Raw genomic sequence first — 13,566 nt, forward strand, 5'->3', positions numbered from 1 at the left:
CCCCACGAAGGTTCGCACCTGCTTTTTGGTTTGGGGCCGGGGCCAGTTTCGTATCGCCTCGACCTTGCCTGCCTGGGGTTTGACGCATCCACGCCCTATTGTAAACCCCAGGTAATCTGCGTCCCGAAGGCCGAGGCGACACTTCTTGGGGTTGGCGGTCAGCCCGGCCCCTCTCAGGGCTCTCAGCACGGCGGTGACCTGCTGGAGATGGGTCCCCCACTCCTCCCCATGGATGACAATATCATCTATGTAGGCTGCTGCATATTTCTGGTGGGGCCGGAGGACGCGGTCCATCAGCCTCTGGAAGGTGGCCGGGGCTCCATGTAGGCCAAACGGGAGCATTAGGTAGTGGAACAACCCGTCGGGGGTGATGAAGGCGGTCTTCTCCCGGGCCGCTGGCGCCAGGGGTACCTGCCAGTAACCCTTGGTCAGGTCTAGGGTGGTGATATATCGGCTGGTCCCCAGCCGCTCGATCAACTCATCCACCCTAGGCATGGGGTATGCGTCGAACTTGGATATCAGGTTTAGTTGCCGGAAATCATTACAGAACCTGAGGGTTCCGTCTGGTTTGGGGACCAGCACAATGGGGCTACTCCACTCACTATGGGACTCTTCGATGATCCCGTTCTGTAACATCGTTTTAACCTCTTGCCGACGGCTTCTCTCCGGCCTCCGGATTCGGTAGGGCCTTAGCTTTACCTTCTTTCCGGGCTCGGTGATGATGTGATGTTGCAGAAGGTTGGTATGGCCGGCTTCCGTAGAGAACACATCTCTATGGCGGTCGATCAGCTCTCGGAGGTCCTGGCGTTGTCTCTCGGATAGCTGCTCGCCCATAGGTACCACTACGGCCTCCGTTTTTGACGGGCCTGGCGGGAGAGATACAGCACACACAGCCTCCCGGGCGACCCATTTTTTTAACAAATTGATGTGATATACCTTCTCTGGTGGTCTTCGCCCGGGCTGCCTAATGCGGTAGTTGACCTCTCCCACCTTTTCGATCACCTCGTAGGGCCCGTGCCATTTGGCCAGGAACTTGCACTCCGATGTGGGCACCAGCACCAACACTCTGTCTCCGGCGCCGAACACCCGGGGCTGTGCGCTCCTGTTGTAGACACGGGCTTGGGCGGCCTGGGCGGCCTCCATGTGTTCTCTTACCATGGGCCATATAGTGGCCATTCTCTCCTGTACCTCCTCCACGTGTTCCACCAGGGTCCGATGGGGTGAGGGTTGTTGCTCCCAGGCTTCTTTGGCCAGGTCTAGGAGTCCTCTGGGTTGTCTCCCGTATAGCAGCTCGAAGGGAGAAAATCCTGTGGACGCCTGGGGCACCTCACGAATGGCAAACATTAGGTGTGGTAAGAGCTGATCCCAATTCCTTCCGTCCGCTTCGATAACTTTCCTCAACATCTGTTTCAGGGTCTGGTTGAAGCGCTCTACCAGCCCGTCAGTCTGAGGGTGGTATACTGACGTTCTCAACTGGGTAATGTTCATGACTCGGCATAGGTCTTTCATGATTCGGGACATGAAGGGGGTGCCTTGGTCTGTTAATATTTCCTCGGGGATGCCTACCCGTGAAAACATTAGCATTAGCTCGCGGGCTATTCCCTTGGAGGCCATGGTGCGTAGGGGAATTGCTTCGGGGTACCTGGTGGCGTAGTCTAGGACCACTAGGATGTATTGGTGTCCTCGGGCACTTTTTGGCAGTGGCCCGACCAGGTCCATCCCTATTCGACTAAACGGTAAGGCAATTATAGGCAAGGGGACTAGGGGGTTGCGGTGATGGGGTCTGGGTGCCACCTGTTGGCACTCGGGACAGCTCCGGCAGTACTCTTCTACGGCTTTCTTTATGCCTGGCCAGTAAAACCTGGCTTTAATCCTCTCTAGGGTTTTCTCTACTCCTAGGTGGGCTCCGAGCTGGTGAGTGTGAGCTAAGCGCAGCACCGTGGGGATAAATGGCCGTGGTACTAACAACAAGTCACTAGTTACGGAGGCTTTCCGGACAACCTGGTATAATAATACATTTTTAATGGCAAAGTGAGGATATACACGTTGTCTCACCCCTTCGACGAGTCGACCCGTCGATCACAGAGACTTGCTGCAGAGCGCTGGTGAGGTTGACATCCTCGAGCTGGGCAGAGCCGAATCTCCCGGCTAGAGGCTCAGCCCTTGGGCCCACGTCGGTGTCGTTGTTGAAGGGGAACATGTCCCATTGGTCGGCTTCCTCTCTGCTGGGGGAAGCGTCTGCCTCTTCCTCGAGGGGGTTCCTTTCCCCTTCCCTCGTCTCCACCGGTCCCTCTTCCTCTTCCGCCACTACCTCCCCGGCGCTGGACTCTCCTTCGGAGAGGGGGTCGGTGGAGCCTTGGAGGGCGACGTCCTGCACCGCACAGAGGCGGGGTGCCGAGTGGCGCTGCCTGGGAGGCGGGGCCGAGGGGCCCCCTCGGGGCTTCCGCGGGCCTCCCATGGCCAGGCGCAGCCACAGCTGTCTGAAGAGGGGGAAGTCCCGACCGATGAGCACGGCTACTGGTAGGCCTGGTACGACCCCGGCTGTGCCCGAGTATGTTCCCTTTATTGTTTTTAACGTGATGTTTGTAGTGGGGTACTGACGGTGCTCGCCATGTATACACGTGACACTCAGTGTGTCTTCCAGGAGAGGGGGCTGGGCGAACTCCGGTCGCACCAGCGTCACCACGCTTCCGGAATCTATCAGGGCGATGGCGTCTCGCCCGTTAGCGGTGACCGGAGTCGAGGGTGAGTCCCCCATCTCTTCCGCCCAGCCTGTGGTTAGTAACCCATAGGGTCGTCCGGCGGGTTTCTCGCTGGCGGCCGAGGCCATGTGCACATCACCCTTCTGGGGACAGTTCCAGGCGATGTGGCCTCCCTCCCCGCACTCGTAACACCTTCGGTGGTCGGGGTTGGTGGGGGGCCGTCTCCATGGTGTTTCCTGTGTAGGTCTCACGACGGGCACCTCCTCGGGCTGTCGCTTCTTGGGGCGCGTGGGGGCTTCTGTATTCCCCAGCCGTCCACTGCGCAGTACTCCCTGGGCGGCCTGGTACCCTTCCAGCAGATCCACCAGCTGGTCCACGCTCTGGGGATTCTGTTGACACACCAATTTCTTGGCGTCGTAGGGAAGTGACCTCATGAATCGGTCCATGATGACCCGTTCGATGGGAGTGAGGGTTTTTGGCTCTGAGATCAGCCACGCATTGGTAAGCCTCACTAGCTCATGCATCTGTGCTCGAGGGGTGACTGTGGGGTCGAATACCCACTCGTGGTAACGCTGGGCTCGGGTGATCAGTGTAAACCCATGGCGTTTCAAAATTTCCCGTTTTAGGGTGTCAAAAGTGGTAAGGGGGTCAGTGGCTACGTCCTGGTAGGTAGTCTGCGCTATGCCTGACAAAAATGGGCTAATCAGTCCTACCCATTGGTCGATAGGCCACTCTTCTCTGACCGCGGTCCTCTCAAAGGTGAGCAGGAAGACCTCAATGTCATCCGCGGGGGTCTGCTTGGTGAGGAAGCGTGCGGGGTGGACCCGGCGGTCCCTCTCATAGCCAGCATGCTCCTCCTGGGCTTCGTAACGCTCCGTGAGTTGGGTCCGCAGGAGCTCGGTGGTTTGCTGCTGCACCAGCAGGGTCTGGTCGTGGCGCGTCTGCTGCTGTTGATTGTTAACTATGAGCTGTTGATTGTTAGCCATGAGTTGTGCAATCAGCGCCGTTAAATCCTTTGATTCCATTGTAGTTGGGGGGGTTTAATCATTATCTTCAGTCAGAATGCGAAACCCGCATTCTCCACCATATGTGGCACACGGCGGGTGCCCCGTGACTGAGAAATAATAATTCCACTGTCCACACCCAATTTACAACCAAATGCAAAGTCTTTATTTCACAATACCAGAGGTTTAGATCAATCGGGTCCGCGGGGTACGGGCGAGGGTCTGGCAGGATCGGGGTATTCAGACAGGCGAGGATCAGGCAGCCAGAAGCGTATTCCAAAACAGAGTTCTATCCAGTCGCTCTGGGGCCCACAGCCCATACTTCCTAATCGTCTCTCGTATCTGTTCTCGTATCTTCGTCTCCACCACTCTCTCCTTGTGGGCTTCTGTCCTTTCTTTTATCTGTAACGCCCCGGGTGGTGATTGGTTGCCGGCCCGTGCCTCCCATCACCCCCAGGTGTTTCCACTTTTGTTGCCTGCCGGTCTGGCTCCCTCTCTGGGCCGCAGTGGGGAAGTACAGGGAACAGTCGGTATTTACCGTCCCTGACTTCCCCTCGTGGTCTCGTCCGGGGCTGGCTGCCACAATGGCTACATCACAGCAATACAATACAGAGCATGTGGCTTCATTAGATGTCAGTCAAAGAGAGTAAAATACTAAATACATTATTCATATGCTCCATCTGCTTCCCAGTATCCCAACATCCAGTCCTTGAATAAAAACACACAAAGCAGCAGTACATGTAATATGGTGTAGACATGCCTCTGTATCATCACATTCCAGACAATCTTATTGGTGCTATTCTCCCTATGGAGCTGAAAGCCTGTGCAGCTGATTGTGTATCAGGTTACAACAGGTTGCTACGTTTGGGTCTACTGCTGTTTCCTTGCTGGTCCCCAATTGTAGAAAGCACCTGCACTCGCACAGAATAAAAACTAGTATTCTTCAGAGATTAGCCAAAAACCTGATTGCTCGCCCCCTCTCACCCTCTGAGCAACAAGCTGGTGAGACAGAAATAGAAAGATGTGGTGAGTGAGAGGAGAAAGAAAAAAGGTAATAAGAGTCCATTCTTAATCCTCTTGTAAACCCTTTCATCCAGTCAACGATATGGGACAATTATGGAATTACACTTAGCATAAGCCTAAATATAATAGTCGTTCTGTCAAATCATGAAATGGTATTTAAATCTTGGCAATTAGAAAGTGTTCCTTATGTTGCAAAATGAGAAGTCACAGGGATGCACTGAATTCTGCTAGATGGGCCCTGAACTCTCAATAAAGGGTCACCGCAACTCCCTATGGCCCTATTGGAGGGAAACTCAAGGCAGTTACAGGGTCCCAAGGAGCACACCTCATCAAGGGCCATTCTGGGGAGCCTGAAACCCTCTCAGGGACCCCTGAGACCTTCACCGGTGTCTGATTGTCATGATGGAGGTCTCAGCGGTCCACAAGGGGTTTCTGGTATCCTTCTAGGGGGCCTTGACAGGATCCCAGGAGGCATTAAGCAGGGCTCATGGCTGTTCTTGTTGGCCTGGTTGAGGACCACTGTGCCAGGGGTCTTGAAGGGACCATCATCAACTCCTTGAGCCCAGGGTCCTCCCTGAATTTCCAGTGCTCGGTGGTTTCCTGGATATAGATCTAACTTTTCCTGAAAAGTAACTGGTCCCAATTCTGTCATCAATGACAAAAATACCTGCAACCAGAGTAACTCGTATGCAATTAGCAGAGGTCCCAAGAGGACCCTGGAACACCCCATGCAGGCCTCTGAAACCTCCACTAGTGCCACAAATGAGTCCAGTAGCCACTAAGGGACATTTTGGGGTCTTCAAGGGTAGCAGTTTTCTTTTCTAGGAACTCTCTGGGGTCCCTGAGAGAATCCCAAGAGGCCGTTACAAAACTTGAGGCTTTCTTGTGGACCCGGTGGAGGGCCTCGTTTGGTCTGAGGTGTCCTCAAGGAGTACCAAGTCACTAAAAATGCATTGTCAAGAGTCCTTTTAGAAACCCTGGAACCGAGAAGGACACGGAAAACCTCCGCCAGGGCCACTGGACTTGTGGGCCCTTGGCACAGTCGTAAAGGCCCCTTGGATTTTGCTCGAGGCCCTTGGCAGCCCTTGATCTAGCACTACCGCCTTTATGTATCCTGTCTGAAAAATGTGTATTTCTGTATTTCTGCTAATACCTGCAGAGAGCTGAGAAAGCCTTTTCCCGGATGAATGAGGTTAGTGTATACAAAGGGGGACTGCATTATGTCCAACTGGTGGCCAATGTCTGGGCCCGGACCCAAGTATAGGCCAAAAGGAGATTAAAAGAGAGTGCCTGAATTAAGAATGAAGTCAAAAGGAATTAGACCGTGATCAACATACATGTGTGTGGTCGGAGGCGAGCGGCTGCAGAGTTCTGCTCTGACTACTGATCCGAAAGACCTGAATGTGAGGATAGATCAATTACATTGGCAGTTTATGTCTTTGTGTGTTGCTGGTTACAACTTAATTACCTTTATTTCCAGTTCTCTGGTTATAGTTTCATTTCTTTATTCAATACTATGTGAAGAATCACATTTAAAATTCTCCTCACCTATAAAGCCTTGATTGGCGATGCACCGTCATATCTTAAAGAGCTTGGATGCCTTCCAGCCCTTAGATATGCTGCTAGGCTTATAGGCTGCTGGGGGACGTTTTAGGATACACTGAGCTCCTTTCTCCTCTTCTCTCCCTCCTTATGGATGTATTTACATCTCTCCATCACACATTATTGACTCTAATTCTTCCCCGGAGTCTTTGTGACTTCACGTCTCATAGGGTCTGGCTGTGTCTGATGCCTCCTGCCTGGTTAGCCGGCCTCCTGCTGATGCTGATGCTCCGGCCTCTGTTGCTCTACTGAAGGTTTCTTCCCTTTTATCCCTATGAAAGTTTTTTTCCATTTTATGGGAGTTTTTCCTGATCCGATGTGAGGTCCTTGGACAGGGATGCCGTATGTGTATAGATTGAAAACCCTCTGAGGCAATTTTTTAAATATGTGATATTGGGCTATATAAAATAAACTGAATTGAATTGAATTGAAGTCTTGTATTCATTGTCTCTCTGCTGTTGCTCATGATGTTAATGTAAATGGCGGCCACTAATGCTTTGCGGTGCATGGAATTGCTTTGGCAATGCGGCTGCTTCTCCCTCAATGTCAGTACTAGGACCGAGTCAGACGCTGACAAGAATGTGTCCATATGTGTCTGATGAGAAGTCTCAGGATGAGTTAGCAGAGCTGCTGGGCCGAGTCTGTGTTTTTGTGAGCAGGGAGTCAAGGTTTGGTTATGGGAACATTTTAATTCTAGTGACTTTTCAAAATCACCAAACTACATCAGGCTACATTTTGGGGTAAAGTGCACAAGATGTATGGGCTTTCTGATAAGTGCACAGCTTGATGAAGAACATTCTTAACTCAAGGTTACAAGCTTGTCTTGGAGCTTTCAAGCACACCTCATGGATCATGCTTAAAAATACATAAAAAAGACCAAACAGATACAGACTAGTATATGTTATGTGTCCCTACAGGCCCATACCTCTTTCACTTTACAGCCCTTTGATATAATATAAGACGTATTGGTTATTGCAGCTGTAAAGCAGAGCTTCAGTCTCGTTAGGTTTGATTCAATAACGTGTCCTGTATTTTGGCTGAAGTTACCTTCTTTTTTTATACAGTCCAATCATTCACTCACTTACATAATTAGTCACTCAGTTTCTGCTCTGGTCCTGTAGGAATCCTGCAGCAGTCAGCCAGTCAGAGTGAAACCTCTCTTCCTCATCCTCACTGAGGACCGAAGACTGAGACTAAGGTAACTTTTGGTAATTTTCTCTCCAACAGTATCTTCATAATACTTAGGATATTCCTTTATCTTGCATTGTTATAGTTTAAAGATAAAGTATAGCCCACATGCTGCACCCCCAATCTGATGTGACGCTCTCCGTCGTCTCCAGTCTGCAGACTGATACGACTTGATAATAATAATAATCAATAACTTCACACTGGAGTGCCTGTAGAGGCACCCTAAAAGCTTTTTTAACTCATCACCTGAGACACTTGACCGCTCCATAATAATCCATATTCAACAGGAGTCCCTTCAGCTATTACAAACCACTGTTGATCACACAGAGTAGACTATCGCTGACAGATATAACTAATAACAACAGACTATTCTGCACAAAAATACTCAATATCTGTACAGTTGGAATCTTTAAAAAAAGAAAAATCAATGAAATAAAGACGCCTGTTTCTTACCGCGTCTCTTCGCTCTGTAGCTGCGTCGCACACTGCACGCTCTCTCTCTCTCTCTCTCTCTCTCTCTCTCTGACACTCACATACGCACGTGGTCCGTCTCCCTGAAGAACACCCTTTCTGTCTACACGCGCGCGCGCACACTGACACAACGCGCATGCCGAATATGTTAAGATGAAACGCATATATATATAACAGTTAGATGCCCGAACCACCTCAGCTGACTCCTTTCGAGTCCGGCCACCCTAGGGAGGAAACTCATCTCCTTACCTTACCTCTAAGGCTAAGCCCGGCTAAATTCGTGAACATATATGAGGGTTGGAACTTGGAACGTATATAGACCGACCAGTAAATTGAGGGCTTTAATTGCCTTTCGGCTCAGCTCCCTCTTCACCATGCGGTACAGCGCCTGTTTTCCTGCTGCAGCCGCACCGATCCGCCTGTGGATCTCCTGCTCCATCTTACCCTCACTCATTTACAAGATCTCTCCAGGAGTCTCTCCTCAGTCTCCTGTTCCCTTTTTAAAAAATGTATTTGCCTGACTCAACTTTCTCCTTCAGACAAACCAAAGAGTGTCTATACAATGTGTGGGTGCGTGTATATATATTTATATATGTCATACACACACACACACACACACACGCACACACTCTCACACACACACACACACACACACACACACACACACACACATTGTGTACACTCTCTTCGGTTCATCTTAAGGAGAAAGTTGAGTCAGGCAAATAGTTTAAAAAATTTAAATGAAATGTTTTTTAACACAATTAGTGTTAAAGTGCGTCGATTGGTCGGAAGACTAGAAAACCATCTAAAATATGCTGCTTCGGTTTCATGGTCCGAATATTGTACGTGGTGACTCACTGTCGTGCGGTTGTGGTTTCCAGTGACGGAAAAAAGTCATTATTAATAATAATAATTTTAAACTTTGAAAGGCTATGCCTCCTCATTATTCATCATTTATGTCATATTCATAGCATGTGTTGTAACTCTGTAACGCTGTTCACCTGTACACATGACATCTATTGCGCTCACCTTTTTCCCTTGTTGTCTTTCAATTCAATTCAATTCAGTTTATTTGTACAGCCCAATTTCACAAATTAGTCTCGGAGTGCTTTACAATCTGCACAGATAGACATCCCTGTCCCAAAACCTCACATCGGATCAGGAAAAACTCCCAAATAACCCTTCAGGGGGGGGAAAGGGAAGAAACCTTTAGGAGAGCAACAGAGGAGGATCCCTCTCCAGGATGGACAGAACAATAGATGTAATGTGTACAGAAGGACAGATTTAGAGTTAAAATACATTCAATGAATATGATCCTAATCCTATGTGAGGTCAAAGGTGTTGTATGTGTACAGATTGTAAAGCCCTCTAAACTGAGTTTGTCATTTGTAATTTTGGACTTCTACAAAATAAACCAAATTGAATTGAATAGGCTGTTTGAACAGAATTGCGTAAGCAACATCTTAGGCCCCTGTCTACTTCACTCAAAAAAGTGGGACTGAGCTCAATTAATATTTACTAAATAAATACTACTAACCTTTACATAAAAAATATGTGTGTGTGCAGTTTGGCATATTATTATGTTGATTTAATACAATTTGAATTATTTATCAATTGCATTTTACTCATTTTTGTTTGAATAATATCAGCTCAAAATCACTGAGTAGAATTTAATCATATTTTATGAGTAAAGTCAACAATGTCGAAAAATTAATACATTCTACTCAATGGGAACTCTTCAGTTTTAAACGCCGTACACTTCCGCCCAAGGAATTTGCGGCGCCACACCTGACTTTCCGGTACACGAAGCTGGATTTATTCTTAGCAAACTAGGTTAGAAGAAAACAGCACAGACAGAGACAGACAGACAGCCCGTCCAACAGAGAGAGAGAGAGAGAGAGAGAGTTCAAAGGAGAGGCCAGGTGCAGTACACAAAAAAAGCAGATTGAACTGTTGAACCCGGTTTCGCGCCACTTCTCCGCAGTTTGGGCTGCGCGCTGCTCTCTCCTGCGTCAGTGACTCACTAAAAGCCACAGAAAGAACGACAGCTTCCTGACATGGCATCTCTTCTTGAGGTAAGAATGCCAACTTAATTTAATTTCAGAGAGTAAAAGTTGTATTGAACGGGCAACGTTAGTGACACTGAGGTTTCTACTCAGCTCTCCCGTGAGGGGTTGAGCTAGCCTCATGTGAGCTAGCGGGTAGCTACTTTTGAATTCGAGGCATGGTGTTCTGCAGTTCTGTATCGCCTTGGACGTCAAGAGTAAGTTAACTTAACTATCTGATGGTTAAGTGTGTTGACGTTTCTTTAACATCGTCGATGTAACGTAGGTTGTCGGTTTCTGTGTTGAACGAGCCAACATTAGCTTACTTTACACATGTTAGCTGAGGTCATACCTGCAAACTCATGAGGGGTGAAAAAGGTGACAACGGGGGGGGGGGGGGGGGGGGGGGGTGCAGGTGACTTTTGTTGTTGTTGTCACCACACCACATCCACGTTGTTTGAAGCCTCAAAGCTTTTAGAACCACAACTACAGTCATTTTATTGTTCTGACCACAAATCTAAATAATGATAATAAACAGTTTAAGAACAAAAGGTCCTCCGCTCTGACTCAGCCCTATAATGATAGTAATAACAAATATACATTGTCATTATATATAATATGGTTAGTCATTCATAAACCAACTTCCTTTTTTTTTGCCTGAACAGTCCTCATGGACTTTTCCCTGAATCTGTTCTGTCTCCACCTGTTTGTCACGATACTCATATTATAACTTCTATACATATTACATACCTGCCATAAATATCATGATACCAGAATTCAATACAATACCATAAAAACAATATGGTACCATTAATACGAGACTGGTATATTTATCTATAATAGTAAGAAATAAAACATCTGTATGGTTCACTTTTTACCAACTTTTTCAACACTTAACAAATGACAGTAATATTAGTATTAATACAGCCAGATATGAATGAAACTACATGGTTCCATCATAGCATTGATTATACACTATGAGGCCGTTAGTCTCTGACCAGATGATCCACAGTTCATCAGGATGAGCAGCTGGAGAGTTACAGAACTTTACAGACTGAAACATTTCACGTCTGGCATCTTTTTATTTGTTAAGCCGAAGTCTCTAAAGCTGCGCCACTTCTCTCGCTGTGAGCGCTGCGCAGCGCAGTGTGCGCAGACAGCTCGACACGGAGCAGCGCGTGCGCTCTGATCGCTCTCTGAATGAAGTATCGATACTAAAGATATGCTAAATCACATGGTGTTTAACGTACGGGTACTTTGTTAGCATCGCTACACCGTGCAGCGTGACAGCAGCAGATGTAGCGGGCTAACATTCAAGCTAACCTGAACCCCCAAACGCTGTGGACATCTGAACGCTGATTGGCCGAGACGCGTCCCATCAAAGATGTTTTATTGCGAAGAGCAACACTTCACACTTCTCTCCGCGTCTCACTGCAATCTCAACGGGAGTGGGCCAGGTGACCCCCCCCCCCCCCAAAAAAAACTCTTCGGATCTCCACGATTCACGTGGATGACCTATTTTGAGTTCAAAACGGTGAATTTCACCGAAAGGTGACAAGTTTGCACGTATGTGAGGTAATGTTTAGCTAACGCTCGTGTTATAGGTTCATTACTGTGGCAGGTGGGTTAAGACACCTGAGGGGTCACGTGCTACACACTTCATCTAATAACGACCATTTTATTGAAGTGCTTTGAAACTGGTTCCAAGCAGACATGTGTAGACAAGCTCACATATACCGGAGAGGTCAGTCCGGATAGTCACGTGACCAGACAATTATTGTAGGTGTCTGTTCACGTGATGTCGGGACTCTGTTCACGTGACGCTCTTAACTTGATGCTGTTGACGTGGTCGGGACTCTGTTCATGTGACTGTTGTTAACATGACGCTTATAACTGCGCTGTGGCGGACATGACAGCTCACAGCTCCTCAGAAGCTCCGTGAGCTGTCCAGTGAGGGGATGGTTTCATGATTAAATCTTCATTTACTGTCCACATTATCAGATGAGGACGTCACCAAAGAGTGTCCTTTGAGTCAATGTTTACATTTATGTACAGATAATTAAGAACAATTAGTTAATTGTAAAATGCTAATTATTTTCTCCTGCCACCTTTCAGACATTGTAATCCAACTTGGATGGAACAACTTCGTGACCTTAATGACACCCAGCAACACGGTGAGATTATAATCCATTTAAATGCCAGAAGCAAGCAATTATTTGTTTTTAAGATGTTTTTTTCTTTATTTGTGTTAGAGCTAGAGAGACACACAAGCACCACAGGGGAGGATCTGCAGCAAAGGGACCACCGGAAATCAAACCTTGGCCGCTATGATGACGACAACATGGGGCACTTAAGTGTGAATCTAGCCTTTTCATTTTTATTTACAACATTAGCATTGAAAAGAGCAAAAGTTGATGCTTGAGATGATTTTGTTTTTACTGAAGAGGATGTACGTCTTCCCCTTGTCCTTTATCCCCTTACTCTTTCTTTTTAGGTGTGATTACGACTACCAGCATGGACCTCAACACCTTCTTTGCTGTTCCACTAGTGTGACCCATGATCGGATCCAAGTTGTCAAGGATAAACGGGAGTAAGTTGTTTTAAGTTCAGTGTCTTAATTTAACAACAGAATAAATTTTTATTGTTCGAACCACCTAGTCATGTTGTAAATGCTATTTAAAGTTATATTATTGTTAATCTTTTCTATTTTGTCTTTTTTCTGGCTGTAGAGATCATGTCCGCCCACAGACAACCGGTTGACCTGTAAGTCTTCAAGCAGTAATGATGACTACGCCTTAAGTTCCAGTTTCCTGAACATCATGTCGGCATGAGATTCTGTCCCCACCTGTCTTCAGTCTGGACCCAATGAGTTGTTTTTTTACAGGGGGTTTCAGTCACATGGTTTATTTCGAGGCTTTGTCTGAGTTTCAGTGCTGCAGTTATTTACCATTCAGGTGTGTTCAGAAAAATCCAATTTGTCATACTCATTTGAAGGGCTTGCTGCAGTGATTCTTTTGTGTACACCAGGATTTCTTTGTATTTTGGCATTTTACACAAATGTTTTTGAAAGATGGTCAACAAAGTTGCACAAATAAATGTTTACATGCTGCTTTCCTAAATGTGGTAATTTTTTAACTGCGCCTCAGTAAATTCTTGCAAAAAGAAGGCATGATATTAAGTAGATTCTACATTTAAAAAATATGGCAACAAAGTGACAATCATTAACTTTACATAGATTTTAAGTTGATTTGAAAAATTAATTTCAGTTTAAATGTGTAGAATTAAGTAACATTCTTCCAAGTTATGAGTTGATGTAACTTATTTTATTTATTGAATCCAAATCATTCTTTTCCAGATATTTAGAAAAATAGCATAGTTTTCACCCATAAAATTAGTAAATATAAATCAGTATTATCCAGATATTTACTAAATAGAAATCAATTTTATCCACATAATTAGTAAATATAAATTACTTTTTGACAGCTATTTGGTATATCTAAATTACTTTCTTTTGAATACCTAGTAAATATT

At 46.8% G+C, this 13,566-nt stretch overlaps 1 long non-coding RNA gene across 2 annotated transcripts; it reads left to right on the top strand.

Moving 5' to 3' along the window:
• The first annotated feature begins 9,982 nt into the window (after positions 1–9,982).
• LOC130201232 (uncharacterized) lies at positions 9,983–13,154 on the top strand. 2 transcript variants are annotated; one of them, XR_008833154.1, is made up of 4 exons: positions 9,983–10,065; positions 12,151–12,389; positions 12,530–12,625; positions 12,765–13,154. It is a non-coding gene; the product is annotated as an uncharacterized LOC130201232 (long non-coding RNA). The 2 variants fall into 2 exon arrangements; XR_008833153.1 differs by having other exon boundaries at positions 12,151–12,625.
• The last annotated feature ends 412 nt before the right edge of the window (positions 13,155–13,566 follow it).

Source organism: Pseudoliparis swirei, chromosome 11 (genome assembly GCF_029220125.1).
Source record: "Pseudoliparis swirei isolate HS2019 ecotype Mariana Trench chromosome 11, NWPU_hadal_v1, whole genome shotgun sequence".
NCBI classification, from domain to species: domain Eukaryota; kingdom Metazoa; phylum Chordata; class Actinopteri; order Perciformes; family Liparidae; genus Pseudoliparis; species Pseudoliparis swirei.